This window comes from Drosophila gunungcola, chromosome 3R (genome assembly GCF_025200985.1).
Source record: "Drosophila gunungcola strain Sukarami chromosome 3R, Dgunungcola_SK_2, whole genome shotgun sequence".
Classification (NCBI taxonomy): Eukaryota; Metazoa; Arthropoda; class Insecta; order Diptera; family Drosophilidae; genus Drosophila; species Drosophila gunungcola.
The window spans coordinates 26829490-26855387 of NC_069139.1; the positions used below are offsets into that span (position 1 = coordinate 26829490).

The 25898-nt window shown below is 39.1% G+C and overlaps 1 protein-coding gene across 1 annotated transcript in view; it reads left to right on the plus strand.

The window, feature by feature from the left end:
* Positions 1 to 25898, plus strand: part of LOC128252530 (uncharacterized) — a 110629-nt gene that overhangs the window by 24157 nt on the left and 60574 nt on the right.

Sequence of the window (25898 nt, forward strand, 5' to 3'; positions counted from 1 at the left end):
TATAAATATAATTATAGACTTAACTATTTTTAAATGACAAAGCCCTGTATTTAGGCCGCTAAAATTTTTAAGGCTATGTAATTTTGTCAGTTGTTATACCAATTTATACCGGAACAAATTACTAAATCAATAATCAACATCAATCATTTTTAATAACATGCTAACTGTATTATTGATTTTCTATTTTATTTTTCTCCGTGTAACAATACGAATCAAAATTCAATGCGAATACAAAGTTAGGCAAAACAATCCAGCCATCGACTAGCTACTTCTTTTATTCTCGCTCACCTCGAGCGTTGTGATTTGCATAAATTGCAAATCGTTGTCGGAACAGACAGTTTAATCAACTGGAGATCTAAAGCAGGCGAAGCGCTTTCCAATTGAGTTTTGGTTATGTTTTTGTAATTAGGTTTAATTGCCATTACGTATACGCCCTATATACCGAAAACAGGCAACGTGGTAAAGTCGGGGCTTTTAATTAATCGCAGATTTATGGCTTGAGGTATGTGTACGGCCATATAAATGGAATTTTAATTATTCAAAAGCTACAATTAAAATATTTAATGAATTCATAAGTCTGACAGTTTAATTGCAAGAGTTTGCCATAACTTTGGCCGCACTGAGGAGAATATTTATAGAAGCGGATAAATCCTGTTGTTGCGACAGGCGCAAGGAAGCGCTCAGAGGCTTTGTGTGTTTGGGGATACCTGTTGGACATATTTTAATTTATTTATTTGCAGCAGCAGCTGTGGGCGAGAAGTTCAATCTTCGGCCAAGCCATTAGCACAAATATTCATAAACTTTTGCTAGAGTTTCCAGTCATTTTTTCGAGGTCCTCCTCTCCCATCGAATCCAATTCATCGGAATATTTAATTTCTGTTTGAGAAGAACGCTTTTACGGCACTTGAACCACACCCACCGCTCGATGGCCTTGTAACCTCCACACTTTTCTATTTTGTGATCAAAATGGAAGTCCTTTGTGGACCGGAGGGGGCCAAATCACACGGTTTGTCTCATTTATCGATTTTCGCCCCATTGTGCGAGGCGCTCGCTCGGTGGCGCACGCTTTTAAGCTAACGATGCAAACTGAAAATGTTGACAACAAACATTTTTCAAGCTGTGAGCTCTGAGCGGTGTGTTGTCCTTGTTGCAAGGTAGCCGTAGCCGAGCCTTAAACAAATACGGATAGCGCTCTATTCCCCCAGCACACACGTGTGTGTATCTCGGTTGTGGAAATGGAAATGGAAATAGAAGCAGACGGTAGGGCCCCCGCCGTGATTCCATTTCAGCCCGGCCAACGGCACTGCCAACTTTTACAGCTGGAAAATATGGTTTTGCATAAAATTGCGAATAAATGCTGCGATATGAGTCAAGGCTAAGATTAGCCAGGCATGATCTTAAAGCACCGTTTTGTACGGAATGCTGCGGATGTGCCAGTGGAAAATTACAAAAATTAATCCAAGAAAGAAGCGAAATAAAAATGCCACAAATTTGCAGAATTCGCACTGAAAAACAAACTGAAAGTTTGCCTTTTATTTTCCTTTGGACTTTGGCTTGTCCTTGTACAGAATTTAATTTTGGAATTTAATGGTTAAAGTCTCGCTTTTCGTAGTATAAATGAAAAAGTTTTCCCAGCTCTAGCAGTATTCGAAAAACAGACTGTCAATCATTTTTCCGAGTGCAGGGCAACGTGGCTATGGCCATAAACAAGGAGCATTCTTCTTGGCCCCGCCAACACTGTAAAATTATGAAATCATAAAAATATTTTTACGATTACATAAAAAGTTGCGAAAATGTGGGCGTCGCTTACAATGTACGCCGGCTCTGGGTTTTTGGGTCCGGGTCCGGGACTGAGATAGACCCGGCAATTGCGTGATAGTATAAAATTCAACTTTAGACATATGACTTCATTATTTATCAAACGGCGGGGCTTGAGAACGGCCGTCAAAGGGGCACAGTGCCCCCGAATAGTTGGTGGCCAAACCGCACACCCCACATTGACCTGTGGCCGGAACCGAAACCTAGTGCCATATATTCAAATTACGTGTGTCACACGGATCCGAAGCCATGAGAAGCCATTTCCAAGGGGCCGAAAGCGGAAAACCACATTCGAACAATTTCATTAAAAATGAGCCACACACTCGTATGTGGGACTGGAACTCCTTTCTGGCTATTTCTTTTGCTGAGCTCTGCGGCTTTAACCCTATTAGCCTTTCGCCCCGGCCCGCCATAATTCATGTTGTTTTCATTTGCTTTGATTAGCAAATGCGGCCTGGATTGTAGGATTTTTGGCCGGCAAATTATAACGTGACTCGCGCTCCGGGCCACTAAAAATCGTATTTGGTGTATTTGGTGTATTTGGTTCTGTCTCGTGCGTGTTTCCTTCACTTGCCACACGCAATCCGCAATCCACAATCCGCAATGTGAGCTGTGAATTGCTAGGGCACAAAACACACTCATCCCAAAAGGAATCGCTAGGAGTCCCGCGAGAAAGAAGAGCGACGAAGCGCGTCGGACATAAAAATTTTAATTTATGCCGTGTTGAGTGCGTTATGCCCCAGTTCGTCACAAGTGTGCCTACTTTAGATCTGCCCGTATCACACAATTTATGCAGATAGCTAGCACACAAGTCGAGCCTGTTACGCAGCCCAACAGTGCATCACGTGTCTTACATTTAATTGAACATGTTGTGAGTCAATCTAATGTGATGACAGAAACACATAAAAAGCTGATTTAATTTATAATTATAAAAAATGTATAAAAATCAATAATTAAAAATATAAGTTAAAACAATGGTTATTTGCTGACCCCAAAGTGGAGAATTGTAGATCAGATTTGTCTTTTAATGGCATAGGCCAAGTATTTTATTTATTCAAGTGCTGGGTCAAGTCGCAGCGGTACTCAACGAATTTAAATTCTGAATGTGTTATAAAAACAAACATAAACAAATTTAAAATGTTGCTAATTTTTTTCTTTTACAAAATATAACATTTTATAAAATATGTAACCCTTTATTTTTGAAGGTATTATTGCAAGCAAAAGGCTTAAATGTTCTGACATCATCTTTTTTTAATAAAGGTGTTCTAAACATTTCAATTTTTTATAAAATTGCTCAAACATAATATTTAAAGGTTTGAAAATATAAAAAAGGCTAAAGTACTCTTCAATTACAAAAATAAATACTTGGAATAAAACATTTTTACTTCTTGGCATTTTATAGTCTTAATTATTGTAATTCAGTTTTTTAAGGTGGCTATTGAGATACGTACCTAATTAGCTGGTATTTTATTTAAAGTATAATATCATATATTTCAGAAGGAGCGGTTGTTACATCTGTTTTTAACAGATATATAGAAATGGAAAAGGAATAGAAATGATACCCAAAAACCTTTCTAATGTCAATTACAATTTGTCCTAGAAACCCCACTGGTTTTTATTATTATCCGTTTATATATATTCGTTTGTATCACTTATATTTTAAAAGATTATTTTCTTTATGGCATGTATTTTCACAATATCTTAACAATTTTATGACTCTTTGAAATAAATATTTTTCTACGAATTCTATGAAACACTGTGCGGTTTGAAAGTCAGACCACAAATCGGCACTTCTGACGTGCTCTCTATAGCCCATTTTGCTGTCGTTCGCCAGGCGCTGGAAAATGTTGGATTTCCTCGAGGCACGCGATGGATTTCCATTTCCCACCGATGCCATGTGATGAAAGCGGAATGAGAGAGACCGCGAATATGTAAAAATTATAATTCATGTTACATATTTGATGAAACACATTCAATCATTCGCCTGGCATCGCCGCAGCCCGATAATTACGAATTTCGCCTTTTTCGCAGTGTGGTTATTTTTAATGATAAATGACCGGGCCCAAAGTGTTGGAAATTTTTCGGAGCTTATGCCGAATATTTTGCCGCACGGGTGTTTATGTGCTGGGCGTGTGCTTCCCATCCCATCCCGTGTAACTAATTTTGTGTCAAAAATACTTAGCGGCAACAGCGATAATACACCCCCATGTATACAATGTGTGCGGCAGGGCAAACAAGGAGCTGGATGTGGCAACGCAATTTGTCATTTGTCAGAATCTAATGCAGTTAATAATTAGCTAAGCCGTCTAATGGCAAGGTGTCTGGATTCCTCTTGACAATGTAATGCTTGACTTCACTCCTCCTCGCCCCCTGAGCCCTCCTTTGTGCCATAAGAGGAGCCAAGTTGCTCCACGTTTGGGAGCCTACGGGGAAATCAATGGATGATTAATTGCCCCGGCTAGATACAATTTGGTTTTAAAGGATTTGCTATTACGTAGGGTTCCATAAATAAGTGTACATACAATTTGTAATTGTAATTTGCAAATGCGAAACTAAAACACTATTGGAAGTGTTAATATAGCAAGCAGGTCAATGAACTTGTTTAAACAGTTTATAGAAATACGTAACTTAATTTGTTTATTAATCTTTAATACATTTTTTTAGCTTTGAATCATTTTTTCATTGTCAAGTGTTATTTTGTCTTAATTGGAATGCAAGTAGATTTCTTAGTTTTATTTTAAATAAATAAAGTGTTTAAACAGTTTATAGAAATACGTAATTTAATTTGTTCATTAATCTTTAATACATTTTTTTAGCATTGAATATTTTTTTATTGTCAAGTGTTATTTTGTCTTAATTGGAATACAAGTAGATTTCTTATTTTACAATCCTAACCTATTATATATATATATACATATGTAGCTATATAATCCTTAGAATTAGAAAAAACAATTACATCTCTCATTCAAAATTTGATAATATACATGTTTTTTTTTATTTGAATTTTTATTTTATTGTCATGTGCTGTTCTTTTTTAAAAGAATACAATTCGATTTTTTAGTTTTATTTATTTTAATGAGTATTTTGATTAAGGTAGATCCGGTCCAATAAGTAATACCAACCTATTACCAAGCTAATAAACCTTAGAATTAGAAAAAACTATTAAATCTCTCTTTAAAATGTTCATAACTGATAATAAAATAGTATCATACTAGGTTAAAAAGTAGGTAAAAAGTACAAGCTTTTTTTCTTAAATACCGAAATTCTTAACTAAAACGGTTAAACGTGTAATCAATAAAGATCCGATTTGCATACTAGCGAGAATCCTGGCTGTTGACAACATCAATGTGCTTATCCAGTGATTTAGCCGACTTTAGCTCAGCGGGGAATTTTTCCCTGACAAAGAGAATACCATTTCAAATGTCATGTATAAAAGGAAGAAGTCAAAAAAGGATAACTAAAGCTGGTAGAACACGCGAAATCCTAGACCTCCGGTCCGACTGTCGCGCAGCAGACACGCTAAAACTGTTCACTTTGGCGAAACGTATAAATTTTCTATTGATTTATGCCAAGTTCGCATGCCATTTTTTTCGCTTTGCATAATTTCTGCTGTTGTTATCATCTCAGCAAGTTTGTTGGAAAGAACTCAATGCATAGATTTAGGTGGATTTTTTTTTTTACCACAAGTAGAGATGACATTAAAGCTATTCAAATCAAAATGTAAAAATAAAAAAAATCACTTCTATACACCTAAATTCAATGTAAAAGTTATCAAATTGTAAAAATCTTGTTGACCTTTTCTAATTTCAATTAAAATAACTAAACAAGCTTTCGCTTTAAGGATTAACTAAGTTAGATGCAAAAACGTAGCTTGGTTGTGAAATAAAAAATTTTGGTTGCATTTAAAACAATTATCTTATACTAAACTTACAGACGCGTAGAAATTCTCATTTAAAAAACCAAAAAATGTGTATGAGGAATTTTTTTTGGTTGCATTAACATGCGGAAAGGTTTCGAATGCCTGGTATTGCAAGTCAAACATTTTCTGCCTGTGTACTACTGCGGCAGTTACAGTTGCGTTACAGCAGTTACAGCAGCTACAGCAGCAGCAGCAGCTAGTGGCATGAATTGCGATGATGGAGTTATCCATTTATACTCGCATTTGCATAGAACCAGCGTCTGTGATTGCCGCTGGGCGAGAGACGCTGCGCTGACACATGACATGGAAAAATGAAAGCGAAGCCCGTCGTGCAGTCAGTCTCTAGTCGCTTTTCCCGCTTTTCCCGCTCTATCTCGTTCTGGCCCTGAACAAATGGTCAAACAGTTGCTGCTGCAACCCATCCTCTGACAGCTTAGAAACTAGCAAAAAAGGCACAAAAAAGCAGAAGAGAAACTGCTTTTTCAGCTACATCTGCACGGAAAATGGTCCGATGTTAGAGAGCCTGCCACTGCAACATTCTATATATATCACATGTAAATATGATGGCCCACTGCCGTGGTCGCAGAGATGGCACTGAAAATCAATACTTTCTTACATGCTCTAACCTAAAATCGTGTAAGTTAAATTATGTATAACTATAAAGATTTCTTAAAATATTAACTGGATTTTGTGAATTTCCTTTAGGCAAGTAAAAGTTTCTAGCAGCTAAGAGAATATTTTGCACTTCTGACAAGTGATTTCAGAACACTAGAGACCACTACCAATCTCCACGTAAATATTTAACCAACACATTGGGAGATGGTTGCTGCTAAAATACTTTCCGCAGCTGTGTACCCCGCATTTGCGCCCTGGGAATGCCAGAAATGTGCCTTTCTGCTTAGCTTTTGACTGGCCACCCGGCACGCTCGGTTGCAAGTCAAAACCATGTTGCACATCCATCACTTGGAGTAAACAATTTTTGATTAATCGCCGCCACCGGACTGCGACTCCGAGTGGAACTGGGTGTGGCGTGCACTTTGTGCAACATTTTCCAATTGCTGGAATGAAAACAAAAAGCACAGAAGTCGAAAAAGGAAAAGGAAAAGCAAGGGAGAAATACAAATAAAAACACAACAAACTGTTTGGCACGTGCAGTGCAAAGCAGTCCCCAAAGCGCAGGACATGTGTATACAAATTGTGGATGGAGCAGCTGCCAAGCTGCTCAACGCTCGGCCAATGCAAATTGTGAGGCCTGATTGCTTGCTCGACCGCCAACCGGCCAACCGCCCAACAGGCCAACTCAGCAACTGGCCTTCAGTTTTCAGCCCACAACCGACACGGAGTGAAAGCGATTCGCAGTAACCAGCATCAATGGCCTCCATTTGACTTTTGCATATTTTGACTCTCTGGCCGGCTCTTCCGTGCGGCAATTTGTGCCGTCAACCGTTGTTAAGCCTTACAACTTATCAAAGTGATCGGGGCAGATGGGGAGGGACACCGCTTAATGGGGGTTTCTTTGTTGAATTTCAATACATATTAAACGGGTTATGCCACAAAAGGATTACAACACTTGTCCCCCAAGCATATCATTATGGTTAAACAATTTTTTCCGACAGCTTTATTAGCCCCGGCCCGGCCCGAAACCGAATCCGTATCCGAACCCGATACCGAATCGAGTGAACCGTGCGCAAAAGGCAAAAGGGTTTTCCCGGAGAGGCGTGCGAGAAATTCTAAACAAATAAATAAAAGGCAAGTTTGTAACCGGCAGGGGTCAGCGTGGAAAATTGCTATGCGGCATGCGTCAGCGTGGAAAACTATTTTATAGCTGATTCGTGTTGTCGTCGGCTTTCGATGGGGTATAGGGGCAGAAAGGGGCGGGGCTAACGAGGCTGCTGGCCAACGGGGCGGATGAGTGGCGAGCGGGACACTGGCGAATAAGTCAACGTGGCAAAATGTGTCAAAATGCGCAATTTATTTAATTCTCAACACATACACACTCAGACTGGACCCTTTTCCATTGGAGTTTTGCTAACTCTTTGGTGTTCACTCAAAAAAAAAGTTTTTACACGCCAGAAAAAGTAAATTCATATATACCAAAAGTCAAGTAACATAGTTTTAAATCATTTTCATTTTAAACTTTAGAAACTTTTTAAAGAAAGTTTCGAAATTATTCTATACAGTACAAAATATAGGGGTCTTCTGTCTATTTTCAAATAATAAAAGAGAAAGTGTATCAGTAATAAAACTAATTTATTTTGTAAGAAATTTTCCTTCTTATGTTATGTAATTTTTTTTTTTAATTTAAGCATCAAGTAAATTTTTTTTAAATGTGGCAGTAAAGCCATTTTCATACTTTGTTTTTTCGATTTGACTTGATGCTATTTAAGCGTCAAACTTTTAAGTTGTTCCACAAAAGTTTCGCAAGCAACATAAATTGGATTAAACCAGAAAGATGGCACCAGCGCGGCCAAAGAGCCAAGGCGAAGTCACACAACTTGCCAGCTTGGTATCTGTTCTCCAATTTACTACTATTTAGCTGGAAACCCTTTTCGTTTTTCGTCTCTGACCAGTATGGGGATCACAGAAACATATTTGTTAATGTGTACAAATTTCAGGGAATGCACGTGACGCTGGGGGAGGATTTTTAGCCAGCCAGCAAATGAAGCCCTTGGCAGGGTCAACTCATTAGCCAAATGTAGCCAAAAACCGAACGTATAGCCCGCAAACTTTGGACCGTCAACATGGAGGTTGGACTGTTCCGATCGGCAAAATCAAATGAGGAGTGGCGAGTAGAGGATGGGGAATGGGGAAAAACTTTGGCCAGGCCCGGGGGAAAACCATAAATGTCAAAGTCAGCTAAAAGTTTGCATAGTTTTTGACTTTCAGCAGCGGCCCGAGGGCCCCTCAGCCACCCCCAGATGCAGATCCTGGCCCGAGGCCCATGTGGTTGACATATTTGCTGGGGGATTATTAATTGAAACAAGTTAATTTGGGCAGAGTATTGCCGGGACCAGAACCAGAACCAGAGCCAGAACCAGCTCCTGGGTTGGGGAAACTACGACAATGTCAAAGTAGACATTGCCAAAGGCTGAGCCACGCCCCCACCGCCCCTGTTCATGTCCAGCTCGCTGGGCTACATATAAATGAGTGTGTGTGTGTGTTGAGAGGCTAACAAGAATGAGCCAAGCAAAAACGAGGAAAACAGCAAACAAAATGCTTGCAAAAAGTTATTAAGAGACATCATGTTTTTGTCCGAAGGATAAACTTTTCATATGCTTTTTGAATTAAACACTCAGTAATTTTTCGATCGCATGTGTGCTATATATATATTCCTATATGTGTTGCAGACATTTGTTTATTTGGCATATGCATATCTGGTTTGGATAAAGTTTCACTGTCTGTGCGCAAAAACAGCTCTTAATTAGCATTTAAGGCCAAAGGAATTTGGAGACAACTTTTTGCCAGAGAGTTGGCAGCACTACGAGCTCAAGCCGAGCAATTGCACTTGAAGTCTGATATTAATTCAAAGCATTTTACAGTCATTTTCAAGGCTCAAGTCGTGGGGAAACAGCACACAAGCAGATTACTTTTCCGACGGACTAATGATGCATCTCCTTGTAATCAGTGCGCCTGGGTAATTCAAGATTGATTGACCTGCCAAATTAACCTGTCACGGCAAAACCAAAACCCACTCGGCCTTGGCCAAGACTAGCTACTGATGATATTGGCCACAAAGAGCTTTAAATTGCCCCAAGATAGCACTTACTAGTAATACTTAAACAAGATCTGGTAAAATTTATATTTATCATAGTTAATTCTATAATATTATGGTTGGTTAAGCTATCACTGTATTAATGATTTGTTGTGGTGACTTGGCTTATTCAAATTATTGTTTCAAATAATGTACAGCAACTGATCATAAATTAGATAGCAATTTAAATAATCATTATTATACATAGATCAAATTGGAAATAAAACTTAAGTTTAAATATATTGCACAAAATTTGGCTGGCCTTAGTTTAATATTATGGCTTTATTAACTGCGTATGATACTAGTTCTTCGGCCTGTTGACTTTACGATCTAGCCTATGGCTGGCGTAATACTTAAAGCCGCAACCAATATCTGGTTATTGTTACGGCCAGGCCTCATTATTTATGCCCCAAGTTATGCGGCCAACAGAACATTAAATGCAAGCTGCAGCATCAGCAGGAGCAAAGGACGAAGGATCTGAAATAGGAGCATCCCCCACACTCTATCACCGCAGTAAACTTTACCGCGTTCGTCTGTCCGTGGGTCTTAGTCTTAAACTATATTTTTTTGTGCCTTTTCTGAGGCATGCACGGTGAAAAAAATTAGCAACAACGTATAGGTTTAAGAAAAGTTCATTAAAAAGCCATAAAGCTTAAGAAAATAAATATTTTAATATATAAGTAAGGAAATATTTCGGATAAGATGGTGCCTAATTTATTTGTTGGGTTATATTTACATATATGAGCTCCTTCGTTCAAATCTAAAAGTTTTTGGTAAAAATTGAAGTTAATTTCCATTTCTTGCTCTGTAGACCGAGGCACAAATGTTTTGTGGAATGCGCTCAAGTCATAAATTTTACAGTACATTGGCGGCGGCTGCCTTCGCCGAGGCATTGCCATTGACTTGCACTGACTGTGTTTGTCTATGTACTTGGCGTTTACTTTTATATTTACTACAGCGCGCAGGATCTCAGTTTCCCCCTTTTTCCTCTCCAATTCCCCTTCCCTTTTTCCCGCTTTTCCCGCTTTCCCGTTTTTCCCGGTCTTTAGCTGAGTGTAAACATCGCAGACAGGGCCGCAAGCATTCCGCTTTTATAGTTTATTGATGCCAAATGGGTGAAACTGCGAGAGTATTGACGTTGAAAATATTTAAGCTGCTTGATAACAGGGTGCCGTGGAGGCAACTTATTTATTTTAGCTGTTTGAACTTCATCAGGCAGCTCATAATGCCAGCGATAATCGCGCTGGAGGGCGTTAAATTTTTAAGCCAAAAACTGCAGCCAGAGGAGCGGTATTCGGGGCTCAGCTCAGAAGCCGCCCATGACAGCGGAAATGAATCAAATGCACCATCACACACACTGAAAACTCTCCAACTAATCGGATTCTAATGGCAAAATAATTATCACACAGGACTTCGTACACTCAAGAACCCATACCCATACCCATACCCATACTCCGGCACAATTGCGCACATTGCATTCATAAATTTTGGAATGCCATTAGTTTTACATTTGCGGTTTGTGCTCGGGGATAACCGCAAAGTGAAAAGCCGCAAAATTTCCAAGTCATACGGAAATGAATGCCGCTTGTCCGGCGACAAAATCAGGAGGGGAATGGGAGTGCCAGTGGCCCAGGCAAATGGCAAATGGCGAATGGCAAAGGAAAATCCACACAAAGTCGGGGAGACAGACTCAGGCAGACCAAAATGTGGGCAGCTCGGTTAGCCCACAACATACGTATTCGAGTGTTGATTTGTGCCCTGTATATGTACTATACATATATGTGTTTGCGTTCAATCAGAGTTTTCAATTAATGTTACATCTCGGCTGGCACTCGGATTAAGTGCGTTAAATCTCGTAGAGTTTTTAGGGTAAAGAATTGAAATAACCACTAGGGTTTGTAAAACAATTGATAGCACTATTGATTACACTGATGATCGAAAAATTTAGCAAAGAACGAGAGTTTGGTCTCACCATCGATACTATCGCTCTAGAAAAATATTTTATTATTCTATGGTATATTTGAAGAACGTTTGTTAACTTGACTAAAATGAAACATATTTCTAACAGATCTCTATATTTTGTTTAAGTTTAAAAGTAACAAGTTTATAGACAATTCATTTTTCAACGTGCAAAAAACAAAAGTGAAGCTTTATTCCCATTCATTCTATATCGTGGCAATTAAACATTACACTAACAAGCGAAATGCAATCGCCAGCCCGGAGCAAACAAAAATAGTGCATCAGCTGAACGAAGCGACCAGCAGATATTCCATAATATTCAATTCAATATTTGAAACCGCTACATAAATCTAAACATTTGCTCTGCCACAGAGCTTGGTTTCGTTTGGTAAACAACGCCGATAGACTTTGACAAACGTTTGGGCGTGTGTTTGAATTGATTTCGAGCTTAACCCACTAACGACTCATGTCATTCAATATCAATAGCTGAAGGTGTGCATTAAAAGTAAACTTAAGTTAAATACTCAATGGAAATGCTTCGTTGAAGAAAAGGAACTCTAAAACAATTGAATTAAAGGAGTACTTCTATAATAAGGGGTGCTTCTATAATAATACATATATATATATTTCAGTGCCGATTTTCACATGGATTTTTTTAATCGTTAAAATTATTCTCAGATGGGCACTCTCTAAAAATAATTATTTGTGTTGCCAATAGCATTATGAATGACCTTTAAAGAGCAATACTAAGTTGACTTTCAAAGGGTTAAGCGAGTAAAGCATCAGCATTTAGGCATTCAGGCATTCAGGGTGGGCTTGATTCAATGAAATGACACACAATGGCTGCCAGTGAATATTGTAATTAAAGTTGGGTCGCCTGGAAAGAGGAAATAATCAATGGCGAGGCAACTGAATTAACTCCAGCACTCGTGCACATCGACAACGAACCCATGAAATGGCCAGCGTCCATCTAGTATCCTTCATGAGGAAGCCGGAGATGGCCTCCCCTTCGTCAGCGCTTAATGCGAAAATTCAATTAGTGGCATAATTAGTTGTGGCAAGCGCTGAAGTTCAGATTTGGGCGACTCGGTAGGAAGTGAAATTGAATGAATGCCACATACACACACTGCTGTTGATGAGCAAAAAAGTAAATAAAGTCCGGGCCTGAATTTTACTGCCGTCTTGTGTGTGATCTTGCATTGCTGCCGCCGCATTGCTGTGTCTTTGCGCTTGATTAATGAGCATTAATTAATTCGGGCTAATTTACGAGCGACTAAGTCCCCGAATCCGTAAGCCCAAGTCCCAAGTTCCGAATCCCGAATCCCGAGTACCGAATCCCATTTTCATTTGGGGCAACCGTAAGCCCTGAGCTGCGCAGCGCAGCGCATTGGTGTTAATTAACTAAATGCAACTGCAATAAAATTGATTGTTTTCACTTTGTTTGCAATGCAAATTGCTGTGCCTAATCCCCCAGCAACCAGCAGCAGCCAGCAGCCTGCAACCTGCAACCTGCGGAGCTGGAAAAACGTTGAGGTCAGCCAGCCACCGCTGGCATTCGGAAATGCCCGAAAATTGTTTGGCTCTGGTCGGGATTCGTTCTTTGCAAATGACATTTTTCGCTAACATATGAGAGGTCCTGCGGTTCATCCCAGCTAAATTGCAGCGACGGCAAATTTAATTAGAGTTTGAGCGGGACCACGAACCTATGCGTGTGTGCGAGTATCTGGGTATCTGGGGATCCGAACCGAATCCGAATCCGGCAGATAGATGCACAACTCAAATACACAGGCACAGTCGTGCACTAAGAGACGCGGCCAGCTCGCGAAACAAGTCAAATGACAAGTCACGTTTCAATGGCTAATGAGGTCATGTGTATGAGCCAATGACGGATGCGGCGTAGCCTGCCACTCACTGAGAGAAAATACTCCATCGCTTTTGTCAGCTAAGGTTCAAGTTTGCCTTTCTTAAGCTGAATAGTTTACATACATTCCTAAATGGTTTTAATAGTTTTGCTTTAAAATTAATTTGATCATCAGTAAATAGAGTAAGTTATCAAGCTTGAAAAAACAAATTAAATTGTAATAGTAACTTTGGCAATGTTAAATTCATTTAATAAATTTCGTTTGTTCAATAATGTAGCTAGTGGAAAAGTGGTGAAGATTATTTGAATTTTTAGATGCGAAAGTTATTACTGCCTTTAATTCCACATTATTATTCTAAGTAAGTTATATTTTACGAACGCCGCATTAATAAAACAAATTGCCTTAACTCTTGATGGTACAGTTAATTAAGCCCAGTAGAAGTAAATTTTTAAATTTTGATAAACATTTTTCCTTCTATTTTAGTTAAATTTCTAAATGTTACTGTATCTTATTTCTTTAAAAACTGGCATGACTAAAAATAAGAAATAATCTACTTTATATACAGCAATTCTGACAACTCAATGTTTATTGGCAAAGTCAAAAATAGGAAAACCAATTATTTGTTTAAATCACCAAAAACTTTATTAAAAACGTACTCTAATTAGTCTCAATTTATTTAAATGGATTTAAATGATATATTTAAAAACCATTTCTCCGAGTGCCGTCTTCCAACGCAATCCATGAGCAGCTCAAAGCGTTGCCATTGTTAGCCAGGTGGAGTGTGGAGTGTACAGTGTGGTTGTTGTTTGCTGCAGACTGTCACTTGGCTGGGCGGGCACGTTATAATAATGACGACGTGCAGCGGCAACAAGAGCAGCAGCAGCTCAAATGGGTCGTCTGAAGTGCCACCGACGGATATCTGGCTGAATGACTAAAGTTAACACTAACTTGGCAAACAAATAAACATGGAAACAGGGCTGGGACCAGGGCCACAACCAGCACCAGGGCCAGGACAATATGTCAACACACATGAGCACTTCGGCTTTATGTCCCCGTGTGTGTACATAGGCATATAATTTCACCTTCCGACTTGGGCGCCCCTTAAACTGTTTGCATTATTGTTGCTGGCTGCTGGTTTGCGGGTTGTTTGCCCGTCCTGTTTGGACGCTGCATTACAATTACAATTACAATTAGAAAAGTGTATTTTGTAATTGTATATTCAGTAATTTGCTGTGCATGTGCGCCGCACAGATGATGACCTAGGCCATTAACCTCGGGCCACTCCTCCCTTGCTCCGGGTTTACCATCAACTTCATTGGTACACCCACAGAATAGAGAGGGAAAAAATTCAAAAAAGGGCAAGGCATTAGCAGGCTTTTGAGGGATGTGCATATGCTGAGTGGGCTGCTTTTGGGCTTGGCTTGGGCCCAGCACTTGATATGATAATAAATATTTTTGTTTGCTGTCCCTAGCAGGACATTAAAGCCACAAACAAATGAGCCACATCAAAGGAAGCAGCATAAATTCACAAACATTTCTCTAAAAACTTCATTCCCCTACTGAAAGCAAGTGCAAAATCGATTGAGAATGGGAGATATTACAGAATACTAAAATGTTAATTCTTTTAGAGCACACACATGCTTGTGTTCCATTTTAAAATACTCCCTCAGCTGCGACCAAATCCCAGTCTCGGCTGCAAATTGTGAAGGCTTACGCAAGGAATTTGAAGCTCTGGTATTTATCCGATTTGCTTTGACTACACCGACCTACAGCGTATAATCCGGCCAATAAAGTGAAACTTTAAATTGCGTATAGTATTGAAAGTGCTTAGCTTAATCAATATGTATGCGAGGAACATGCACACGTCATCTCAACTAACCCAAATGAAAATGGGCGACCTGAGCGACCCTCGTTTATGTAGTTGCTCGAAGTTGATCTGATGTGCCTTACACTTTTATAAACTTCTAGTGGTTTCTCAGTGTCTGTGTAATTTTATCCTTATTACAAAATATTGATACCTTTTATATTTGTGTTATGTACACAACATTACTTAATAATAGCATGAAATCATAAGGTTATAAAAGTGTTGAGCTAGGGTTGGTAAAACATAGAATGTGTTCACTATCGATAATTTTGGCTATCGGTGGTGGCCACTATCGATATTATCGATACTTCGATACTAATTGTTCAGCTTCAGAAAGAATGGGACGAAACATCAATAAAACGAATCCAAAATCGTAATTTATTACATTTGATGTTGCAATTATTAACGAGTTTATATTTACATTTACTTTAGAAATGGAATTGTTATATAACGCTTTGTAACTTCTTAGCCTACTTTGATGCTTCACAAATTTTTAGGAAATGCAGTGTGACCTGAAAATTGAAAACTCCATAAATTCCCAGAAATATTTTTGAATATTTATTTTTGGTTTTTGGAAGGAACTTTAATTTACACAATCTTATTTCTGAGTGCACTACCAGTTTAAAAGTCGGTTCCAATAATGGAGTCACGTCGCACTTATGAAAAATATGCGATAATCCCGGTGCCAGAGTTACAGCGAGGCAAATGCCTGGATCAGCTTTAAAAGTTTCCTATCGGCTCACATGTGTGCCGCATTTGTTGTTCGACTGTTTGACTTGAGATAGGAGTGCTGGCAATTAAGCAGCGAACTTTTTTATGGCCTGGGTCATAATTTGATTGTGGGATGAAACTGGCATCGGAAAGAAATGGCAAAGAGCGGTTCATTTGCATGACAACAAGCTGGTGGAAAACTGAAAAACTCATCCACCTGTCGCGACGAGGCACGTACTCGAGAGCCGAAAGGAAAACACGGGCACGGATTTGGGAATAAAAAATATATGCAAAATATTGCGTATACGCACCGGGTGACAACAATAGGGGCAGGATAATCAGGAAGTGCTGGTGGCGAAGCATCAAATTGATTTCTGGGCCAGGTCGGTAATCGATATCGCTACAAGTAGACGTGACTGCTCGCTTGGGCCGAACAATAATAATTCATAGCCACATGGCTTGTCCTCGCAAAGGCTTAACGTTTTATCCGGCCCGGGCGACAAATTTAAGCGCACTTCCTGCAGCTGTTGCTGATATGGACCACCCAGGCCTCTACCCATAATCCCCTCCCAGGCTATCTGCTCTGTCGCGTCCCTGTCTTTTATCAATATGCACTCGCATTAAGTGAGTTTATAAGCGATAGAAGAAGCTCTAGGTGCCTCTGTTCGCATTCCCACGCTGTCTCAGCACAAGCCCACACAAATTCGGTGGCAACGAGGGGAGGATGACTCCCCTCGTCTATGCGTTCTCGCACATTTTTCTCTTTTCATAAATTTTTGAGTGACATTTTTGATGACATCAGAGCTTTATGCCATATGCCCTGCCAGACCCAACTAAAGGCACCTGTCACCATTGCCAAATGTGGCATGGCATGTTAAAGCGGCAAGTGTTAAGACGTCAACGAAAAAGGGAAAAGACCCCTGAATGCGGGGACATGGAATCTTCAATACGCTTAAAGATGAGGCAGAAATCGAGCGAACAAAAAATGTTTTGTATGGAATTATTTATTTCTTTGCGCAACATTATAGTTATTTAATTTATTTCTTAATTTTTTAATTAGAAATATTTGTTTCCATTTGTTGTACTCTTGTAAAACGGCTTAGAAAAAATATATTTTGTTTTTATATTTTCAACGATGGAATTGTTTAGCAGTAAGTACTTAAGAGTTAGCTTAGATTTCTTTCAGTTTTTAACTTAAAAACTTTCTTTGACTATGCTATGATTGCACGAATTAAAATAATTTTTTAAAAATGTTAAAAAATGAAATCTTAATTTACTGACATTCTGTGTTCCAAAAAGCACATATTTATTCATGGAAAAAAATGACTAGAGTTAAACGTTTGAAAAAGAAATCTGCAAAGTAAAGCAAATAAAATAAAGCCCTTAATAGTTTCCGTACTTAGCCCACCGCCAAGCTCATTCGAGATGAGTTGCAAACAACTTGGCTAAAGTCAACTGTGCTCAAGGACTAATAAGGTCTGCGCTGCCTCCCCCGAGTTCTTTGTATCCTTTTACCTTTCGCAACTGTCTGAGCCACTTTCTGACATTGACACAGAGCCAGAGTCAGAGTCAGAGTCAGCATCAGAGGGCTGAAAGGGTCGGAGGACACGGGCAGGATAAGTGCGTAGGCCTTCTAACAGGATTATCTGCGAAAAGGTTACGCAATGCGTTATCACGTATCATAAAGCGTAATCTCAAGCGCGTGGCTTGTATTTACATGGCCCCAGTAGATTGCTCTTTAAAATTTGATGCATGGCACCGAGTCGTTTCCTCGTTGTCTTTGTCTCACGCCAAATTAAACAAATGCCCGTGGAAAGTCAAGTGGGTGTATCTGTCGTTTAAAGCAACCTTGAAGTTTCCCGGTTTTTGGCGAAAAATCAATTGAGCCTAGGTGAGTGAGTCGCGGGCTGCGATTTATTCAATTTTTTTTCGCGGCAAGGCTAATAAATGGATTTTCGGCGGGGATGAGGTTTTTGGGTGCAGATACGGAGCGAACTGGAGCTGTCATGTCGCGGCCTGGCAGGCAAAATGCTGCACGATTTATGCGCCTTACACGCTAAGCTCCAAAATACGCTACATAAGCTGCAGCAGCACTGCACTTAGAACAAAGTTAGCTAGAAACTGTGCTGAAGTGATCCAACAGAATTGAAACAAAGTATTTGGAAACAGTACATATAAATACAAATAATAAATTATTTTTATACTCTTGCAGAGGGTATTATAATTTCAGTAAGAAGTTTGCAATGCAGTGAAGGAGACATCTCGGACCCTAAAAAGTGTATATATTCTTGATCAGCATCACTTGGAGAGTCGATCTAGTTTCTACGCAAACTCGTCTCGCAGTTTTGAAGATATTTACATGAAACTTTCGCAAAAGTTATCTTCTTGTTGGAGGTAGTAAAATCTGAGAAATAAATTCAAAAAAATTATAACATTGATGTTATTTTTTTTTAATTTTTTTAAATGTTCCAGAAATACGGTTTAAATTTCAATAAAATGCGAAGGCTATAACATATAACTCCCAAGAGAACAACCGAAATAAAAAAAAAAATTTTAAACCTAGTCTTATATTAATAAAAATGTTGATGTTTTTAAAGTATTTAATTTTTGCAATGGCTACAAGGGTATATCAACTTATGCTTGCCGAAGTTTGCTTCCTCTCTTGTTTATTTGAAAACTTATTTGGAAGCACAAAAACATAAACGAAAAGTGCTTAAAGAAAATCTTAAGATTTAAGTAAAAAAATAGTTCATAATTTGAAACTATTACTAACAAAACTTTTGTAATTTTTCCAAGTGCAGCAAAACCAGCAAACGCCGGCGAAGGCGCCGCCGCATATGTTTGGCTGTTTGGTAAGCTGAAATTCAAATTTTTTCACTGCCAAACGGAACCGAGCGCAAAAAGGGGTTTTGGCTTAAATGCGCCACACCATTTGTCAGCGTAATAAAAATCAAACACACACAACATTCGGAGGGGGGAACTGAAACCTCAAAACCGAACAGCTCCGGAGTCGGGATGCCCCATACCGTGGCTTCAGCTATTGAGAATTTATATTGGCCACATTTGTAGCCCTTGGCTGGCATTACCTTGAGCGCTTTTTGAAGTTTTCGCATTTATTTCACTTCGCTGCTCCAATTTTTCCCGCCGCCGCCGCCCACTTTTTGTAATTGTGTGTGCACTTTGCCTTTAATGCGGCATCGTGTCAATTCGACCTTACCTGCTGGAAAGGACCTTCACTCAACTCCGCGTCGATGTGTTTTTACGGCGCAATTTATTGCGGCAATTTCTCGCGCGCAAATGCAAATGCAGGAGATTGGAGATTCTACGCGACCGCTCACCGCGCTGTTTACATTAGTTATTACGCTTATTTATGTGATTTTATGTGCCGCCCACTTGACTAGAGTGCGCGGTGTGGCTTTAAAATTGATGTGCACTTGTGCCAGGCCCTCTGCCGCCGCGATTGCCGCTATTAAATTAAGTTTAGTGCCGTGCGATGCGATGCGATGCGATATGGCCAAGCCTTTTGCTTCTGTCTTTGCACCTCCGACTCGGCGCTCGTCTTTCGCCCCGAGCATAGAGAGAGCATTGAGAAATCACCTAATAATTGCCACGCTTACACTTTGTCGCTTATCTCGGGGCAACACTTACAGCGGCAGCAGCAACATCAAAAGCAACAGCAGCAAACACACTCGTAAAAAATTCGTCTTAGGCAAAATAATAAGTTCCCTGATTTAATGCTACAAACTTAGAGCTGGAGAAACTTAATCTTTCAAATATATATCTATGTATCGGTTTTTTTTGTTAAAAATATTTTTGTTTAGCAATATTAAGTCTAGAAAAATTTAAGAAGATTGTTTAGATGGTTTTTATTCATTTAAAAACACAACAATGAACTTAACTAGTATATTAAACTTTTCCATTGTACTCTTTTAAAAACTTCTCCCTCCTTAGGCCAGCCAACACAAATACTTAATACATATATCCTCCTAAATAAAATGAATTCAATTGCTTACTTTTCCATTTGTAACCAATTTTATTGTAGTCCCAATACTTACTTAAGTAGCTTTTGCCTAGCATGTGATAGAATTGATAAAAAACTTCAATCATTTTAAAGAAGGTTTTTTTAAATTAAAAAACATTGATGAATCGATATTATTTTCAATATTAAGCTTATAATAAAAACCTGATATTAAGTTCCCACATATACTAACAATATATTTTTGCATATTATTTTTTTCATGAAAATAATTAATATATTGTCATAAAAAAAAATTAAAAAATAAATCAGGGTATTCAAGAACAATTTATTCAAGTGTAGGGTAACTACAAAGCATCGCTTATTCCTATGGGAACAGGGAAGGCAACAAATTACAAATTCAACAAGCGCCAAGTGGACAACCCTCATTAATTTTTAACCCCTGGCACCCCTCACTCGTCTCTCGGTCGCTGAAGTTTTCTATTAAAATTAATAATGTTGCGAAAAACAAAGAGGCGGCAACAACAAAGCCGAGGCAACGACAAAGTCGTCCAGCAGGGTCCTCTAATAAGTTTCGCGGTTCGCTCCCATCTCCAACGCCATATCCTGGCAACGGACAATGTCACTTCGAATTTATCAACAGCGCCATCAATAAGTGTTCCACGGGGGTTCCACGGAAGGTGATCAAAAGCGGTGGGTGGGGATGGCTTTTATGAGTGGTGGCCAAATGGCAGCGGAAGGTGTTAGGCGATACTTTACAATGGCGAAACTGTTGGTACTTCTTTGTGGTCAAACTTTCCAGATATCAAATGAGTAGGGGAGCGCCGAGCTTAATTTTTGGCTTTTATCTGTGGTTCCAGAGTAAAGCTTTTGATTGTAATTTCCTTATAATTATTTGCCTCTTTTATTACTTTAACTCTAAAGGTGTTGTTAGTAAATATTCCTCTTCAAATTCTTTTTAATTGTTTATTAACTGACTTACCAATAACAATCTTTACATGCCAAAAAATGTATTTTTGTTATTTTTATTTCAGTAAACTCAAAACTTTTGAGTTCTGTTTACAAAATTTAATTTTTAGATAATAAAAAATAAAACAAAGAACCCTCTTTTATTTGATCTTAAAATGAAAGCTTTATAACATTGAAAGCCAGACATAATATTTAAATAACTTTTGTCGCTTTCACACAAAATTGTAAACACTCGTGTTCCGCGTGTTAATTAGGTAGACATAAAAATGTAATTGGAATAGTAATGAGCCTGTTACGTACATGAGCACACTATTTATATAATGCATGAAAACATAGTTTGAAACAATGTTGTCATTAACTCAACAGAAAACAAACAAACACTGGTTTCCGATTTCGCTAGAGAAATTTAATTGAAAATCCAGGTCGTTCTGCAGGTGACAGATGGGTCAATGCTTTGAAACGACTTCTTGGGAACTATCCAACTGCGATGGGCTTCCTTTAATTGAGTTTCGAGCATATCAGTCTCCCATTTATGAAATGCCAGTTATTCCCCTGATAATTATTATTCTCCTCCTGGCAACACATTGCCCATGTCAAAAGGCAAATGACGCCCGCCCTTCTTTTGTCTAAAGTTGTAAGTGAAACTCCATTTCCGCCGCCCTTGCTCTTTGGCTCCTTGGTCTCGCCGATGTAAAATAATTAGCATTATGCCGGGCCATTCGCTCCACTCATATCACAGAGGTAGTTCTGGTCTGCCAACGCGCTTTACTTCTACCTAATTAATTGAGTTGCCGTGTTTGAATACTTCATGATGCGCGGGGACGCAGGATGGGGGTTTTGGCCAAATAACCGCAGGTAACCTAACGAAGCTTGCTCGTGTATAAATATTTGAGGCAATTTTCAAGTGCGCCGGGACCCTTGGCCTTTGTCTTTGTGCGTGAAGAGTAAATAGCGCATTGGCAAACAAAAGCGCAGAAAGCGGAAAAAGGAAGCTCGGCGCACAAGACGGGCCCAAACTGGTAAAGCAATCAGAGAAATTAGCAAACAGAAAACAAGAACACAAAAACTCCTACCAAAATGGGAGGAAACGGAAATGGCTAGAAAGGAAGAACATAACGCAATGCAACGAATATAAATAATTCAATGTTTCCACTTCACTTGATGGTTTGCTCTTTGTTTGCACTCTTGGCACTCTTTGTCTGTCTGAAAATAAGCAATTGAATGCTCGCTTAAATGTAAGAAAAATCAATTTTCCAAACAATTTTACTGCTGCCTTTCCCGTTTGATTGTGTATTTTTATGCACTTGTCGCCGGCTGCGGGCCATGCTCTTTTCCAGCTACCACACTCCACTCTCAGCTCTCCATTCAGATTCAGGCTTTGTTTTGTTGAATAACCCTAGAATACCCTTTCCCTTCCGCAACCGCCCCAAAAAAGGCAATCAGAACCACAGCAAAATCAATCGTCAAATCACTTGAGTGCGTTCTCTTCATCGACGTTTTTTTTTGGAATTCCAATAGGTACTCCTTTAATGCAAGGTATATGGTAATCGATTATTCGTTCGTCCTTTCGCTTTAAACGTTCTGGCGCTGAGCATTAGGAGTACATCAAGTAAATTGTAAGAAACTATTAGTTTTAATGCTTAGAAGCTTTGTCTTTTGTGTTAACACTCAAACGCAGGTGTTGTCAGCAATTTAAAAAAAAATGTTTATTTTAAAATATATTGTGGGCTATCTTAAAAATTAAATTTGAATAAACAACAACAGAGTTATTTTAAAATCATCAGTTTAACAATTTTTTAAATAAAGCTGCCGAATGTAGGGTATTAGAAGGGTGCAAGACCAACCTAAGTATCCTAACTTGTTTTTCCTTAGTCTATTGTTGCCTTTGCAGCTGCTTCCTCCTCCTAAAGTTTCGTTTTGTTTTGTTTACCCGCCAGTGCGATGCGACCAAAATGGAAAGCTAACGATTCCTCCGGGCCCGATAGCTCCACTCCGGCGGAGAGGTCGAAGGAGATAAGCATATTCTCCTAGCTCCGCTCAACTCAACTCAGTTCAGCTAGAAACTGGTTGCGGAGCATTGAAAAAAAACATTTTGAATACCATATTGGCCACTTCATTTGCAATTCAGTTTTTTAGTTGAAGGCTTGCCTAAAGTCTAAAGGTTTAGTGTAACTGTTAAAGGCTCAACTTTTCATAACACTTGTAAACAGATGATAAGAGGTTGCACAAACAAATTTGTTTTAATTTTAATTGCATTCCTAAATTTCAATTTTATGAATAATTTAAATATTTTTTTTAGCGTGTAAAAGCTGGATTCTGGTCTTCGGCTGCGACTCTGGCCTGAGCTTTCGGCGTTTTAGGCGCTTCAATTGTGTCACGCATGCACGCACGTTGCTTCCGTTTTTCCGGTTGCCGGGTTTGCTATTTTTCCTGCTTCCTCTCCTACTTATTTTCTTGCCGGCGCTTGGGAAAAACAACAGCACGAGGGGGAAAAAACGAGTGCAGAAAAGCAACCAGATTGGGGCAAAGCAAGGAGGCAGCGACAGACTGGAAAATTTGCATGTTTGGACATGTTGAAATCTTCTTGGGAGTTGCTTGCGGTGCCGAGTTGCGCGCTCCTTTTTTCATCTCGAACTCGATTTAGCCTAGCATGAAAATGAAATTTGCATTTGTCAGCGGCGCTGAGTGAATCCCCGGAGAGCCCCGTTCCGAAAAGCCCCGAAAAGTCTGCCAAAGTCGAATTAATTTCCGCTCAATCCTTTCTCCAGGTCCAGGTCCAGGTAAACCTCTTAGCATGGGTCATCCCACTGCTAAATCCCAATTTACCAGTGTCTTTCCACGCCCATGTCTCTCTGTGTGTCGGCACATTCTTCTCAAGTGTAAACATACATTCGACTGAGTGAAACAGTTTTCCGGAGGAAAGGCTGAAGCCCAAAGTATTGTTTGCCAGGCTAAAAAATCCTGAAAGAAAAAGTCGGAAAACAGAGTGGGAAGAAGATCTCATCTATGTAGGGGCACGTTTTATTGCATTTCAAAGTGACTTACATACAACACTCTTGGCCATTAATGGCAGCTTAGGCTTTAGCCGCCGGTTCCCCGATGGAAAAAAAATCTAAAAATCAAAAATACATGATTTTACTTTCAAGGCTTTCGTTCACATTTCTTTTAAGACGAGTCATATCATTTTCGAATTTGAGAAAAATTATGCAGGTGTAGCAGTAAAACCAAATAAATGAAATAACTATGAGTTATTTAGATAATAAACGAATATGGGCCAACAAGTATTAAAGGTATACATAGATTATTTTAATACCTTTCGGCCATGCCATGCCACTATTGATATGTAAGCAATTTGCTATTGCACTTTTTTAAGCTGGGATAATACTCTGTAAATTGTCCTTTTAAAGATATTTAAATATTAAAAAAGTTCTTTAATTCTCGGGTACCTTTTAAAACAATATTCCGAATGTATTTTCGTAGAATGCGATTCTGCCTAATTATAAATTTAAGAGTCTATAATTTATTATTAGATATTATTTATTTATTTTGCACATAATATGTCTGTTTACATACTATGTGCTGCATACTTATAAAAGATCCACTTAACTGGATCCACTTATTATGGAAGATTTTAGATCCAGAAAATATTTTAAGAGGCCTTTCAAGAACATACCAGTTTTCTTGTTAAATTTCGAATATTATAGGCTGACCTAAGTACCACTTCCACTTATAGCAAGTTAGTTGCCGAGAAAGCTAGGGCCAATAAGTTGCCAGAAGTTTGGAAATTGGATGATATGCATCTGGGGGCTATTGCCATATCGTAAGCGGAAGATGCTAAACAAATTTAAAGCAGGCAATCGCCCGAAGGTCATGTTGTCGTTTCCTCCGGCAGCAGCAGTGCCAGAAGTGCCAGTAGCAGCAGCAACACCAGCAGCAGCAGCAACATAAACAGCAGCAACACAGTGGCAGCAGCAACAGCAGTTGGCAACGCACCCAGCTGGCACCGGATGCCCGGGGAAGCTCGTGCCACAGTTAAAAGTTCAATTTGCGCAATAGCGGTAAAGGCATTTCCAACCAGCACCCACCACCCTCCCTCCCACAAACACACACACACACACACACATCCTCGAAGGGGATCCATTGAAGCGTAAGAAACAGGAGCTGAAACCCAGAAGCAGCATCAGCAAAAGGAAATTTTGCGTTAAATTATTACTTTCCGTTTATGCAAAGCATTTGAGCGCACTCACTTTGCTTTAACGCTGGCTTGTGGTTATGTTTTCTGTTGTTCCCCATGCAGTATACAACCGACAGCTGTGTCCAAAATATTAGTAGTATTAGCCAATAAGAAATGGGAAACGATTTTTAGACTTAGATAAATGATGGGTTATCTTCTTCTAATTTTGTCACCATAATTTGTTATCTTATTAGGATTTTATCAGTTATATAAATCGTGTTGCCTATGACAATGATAAGTAGACATCTAATTGATTAGTTGCAAAAAAACTGAACAGAAACCTAACTTTGTTAAGTACAATTTAATTCATAAAAACCATAATTAAATTAAACCTAATTCTAAGTAAGGTTTTATAAACCAAATGTCTATCTAATTAAAGTAAAAATTAAAGCGATTGTTTGGCAAAAAAGTACCGTAGCCACTGTTAGTGTATAATAATAAGAACACATACAAAATACAACTAAGTCAAAATAACGTTTATTTCACAATTGTATTTCTGTAAATAGAAGCCATTGCTTTTTAAACTTGTTTGTTAGCCATTCTATTTTGAGCCCGACTGTATGCATAAATATCTGTATGAGGAGGGGCGAATGTCTATCCGGACTGCGTGCGAATTAGTATGTGCGACAAGCAAGGAAATTGCAATAGCATCTCATGATGCCACTAAATGCAACGGCAACGCCAAGGACAGCAGCAAGGAAAAAATTCATTTGCAGCATTTGCAAAAAATGTTCATGCACCCCAGAGGTGTCGGGGGAAATGTGAATGGGGGCGGGAAAAAGAAAATAGAATAGGGGCACACACATACAGCAGCTGTGGCACACTAACTGAAATG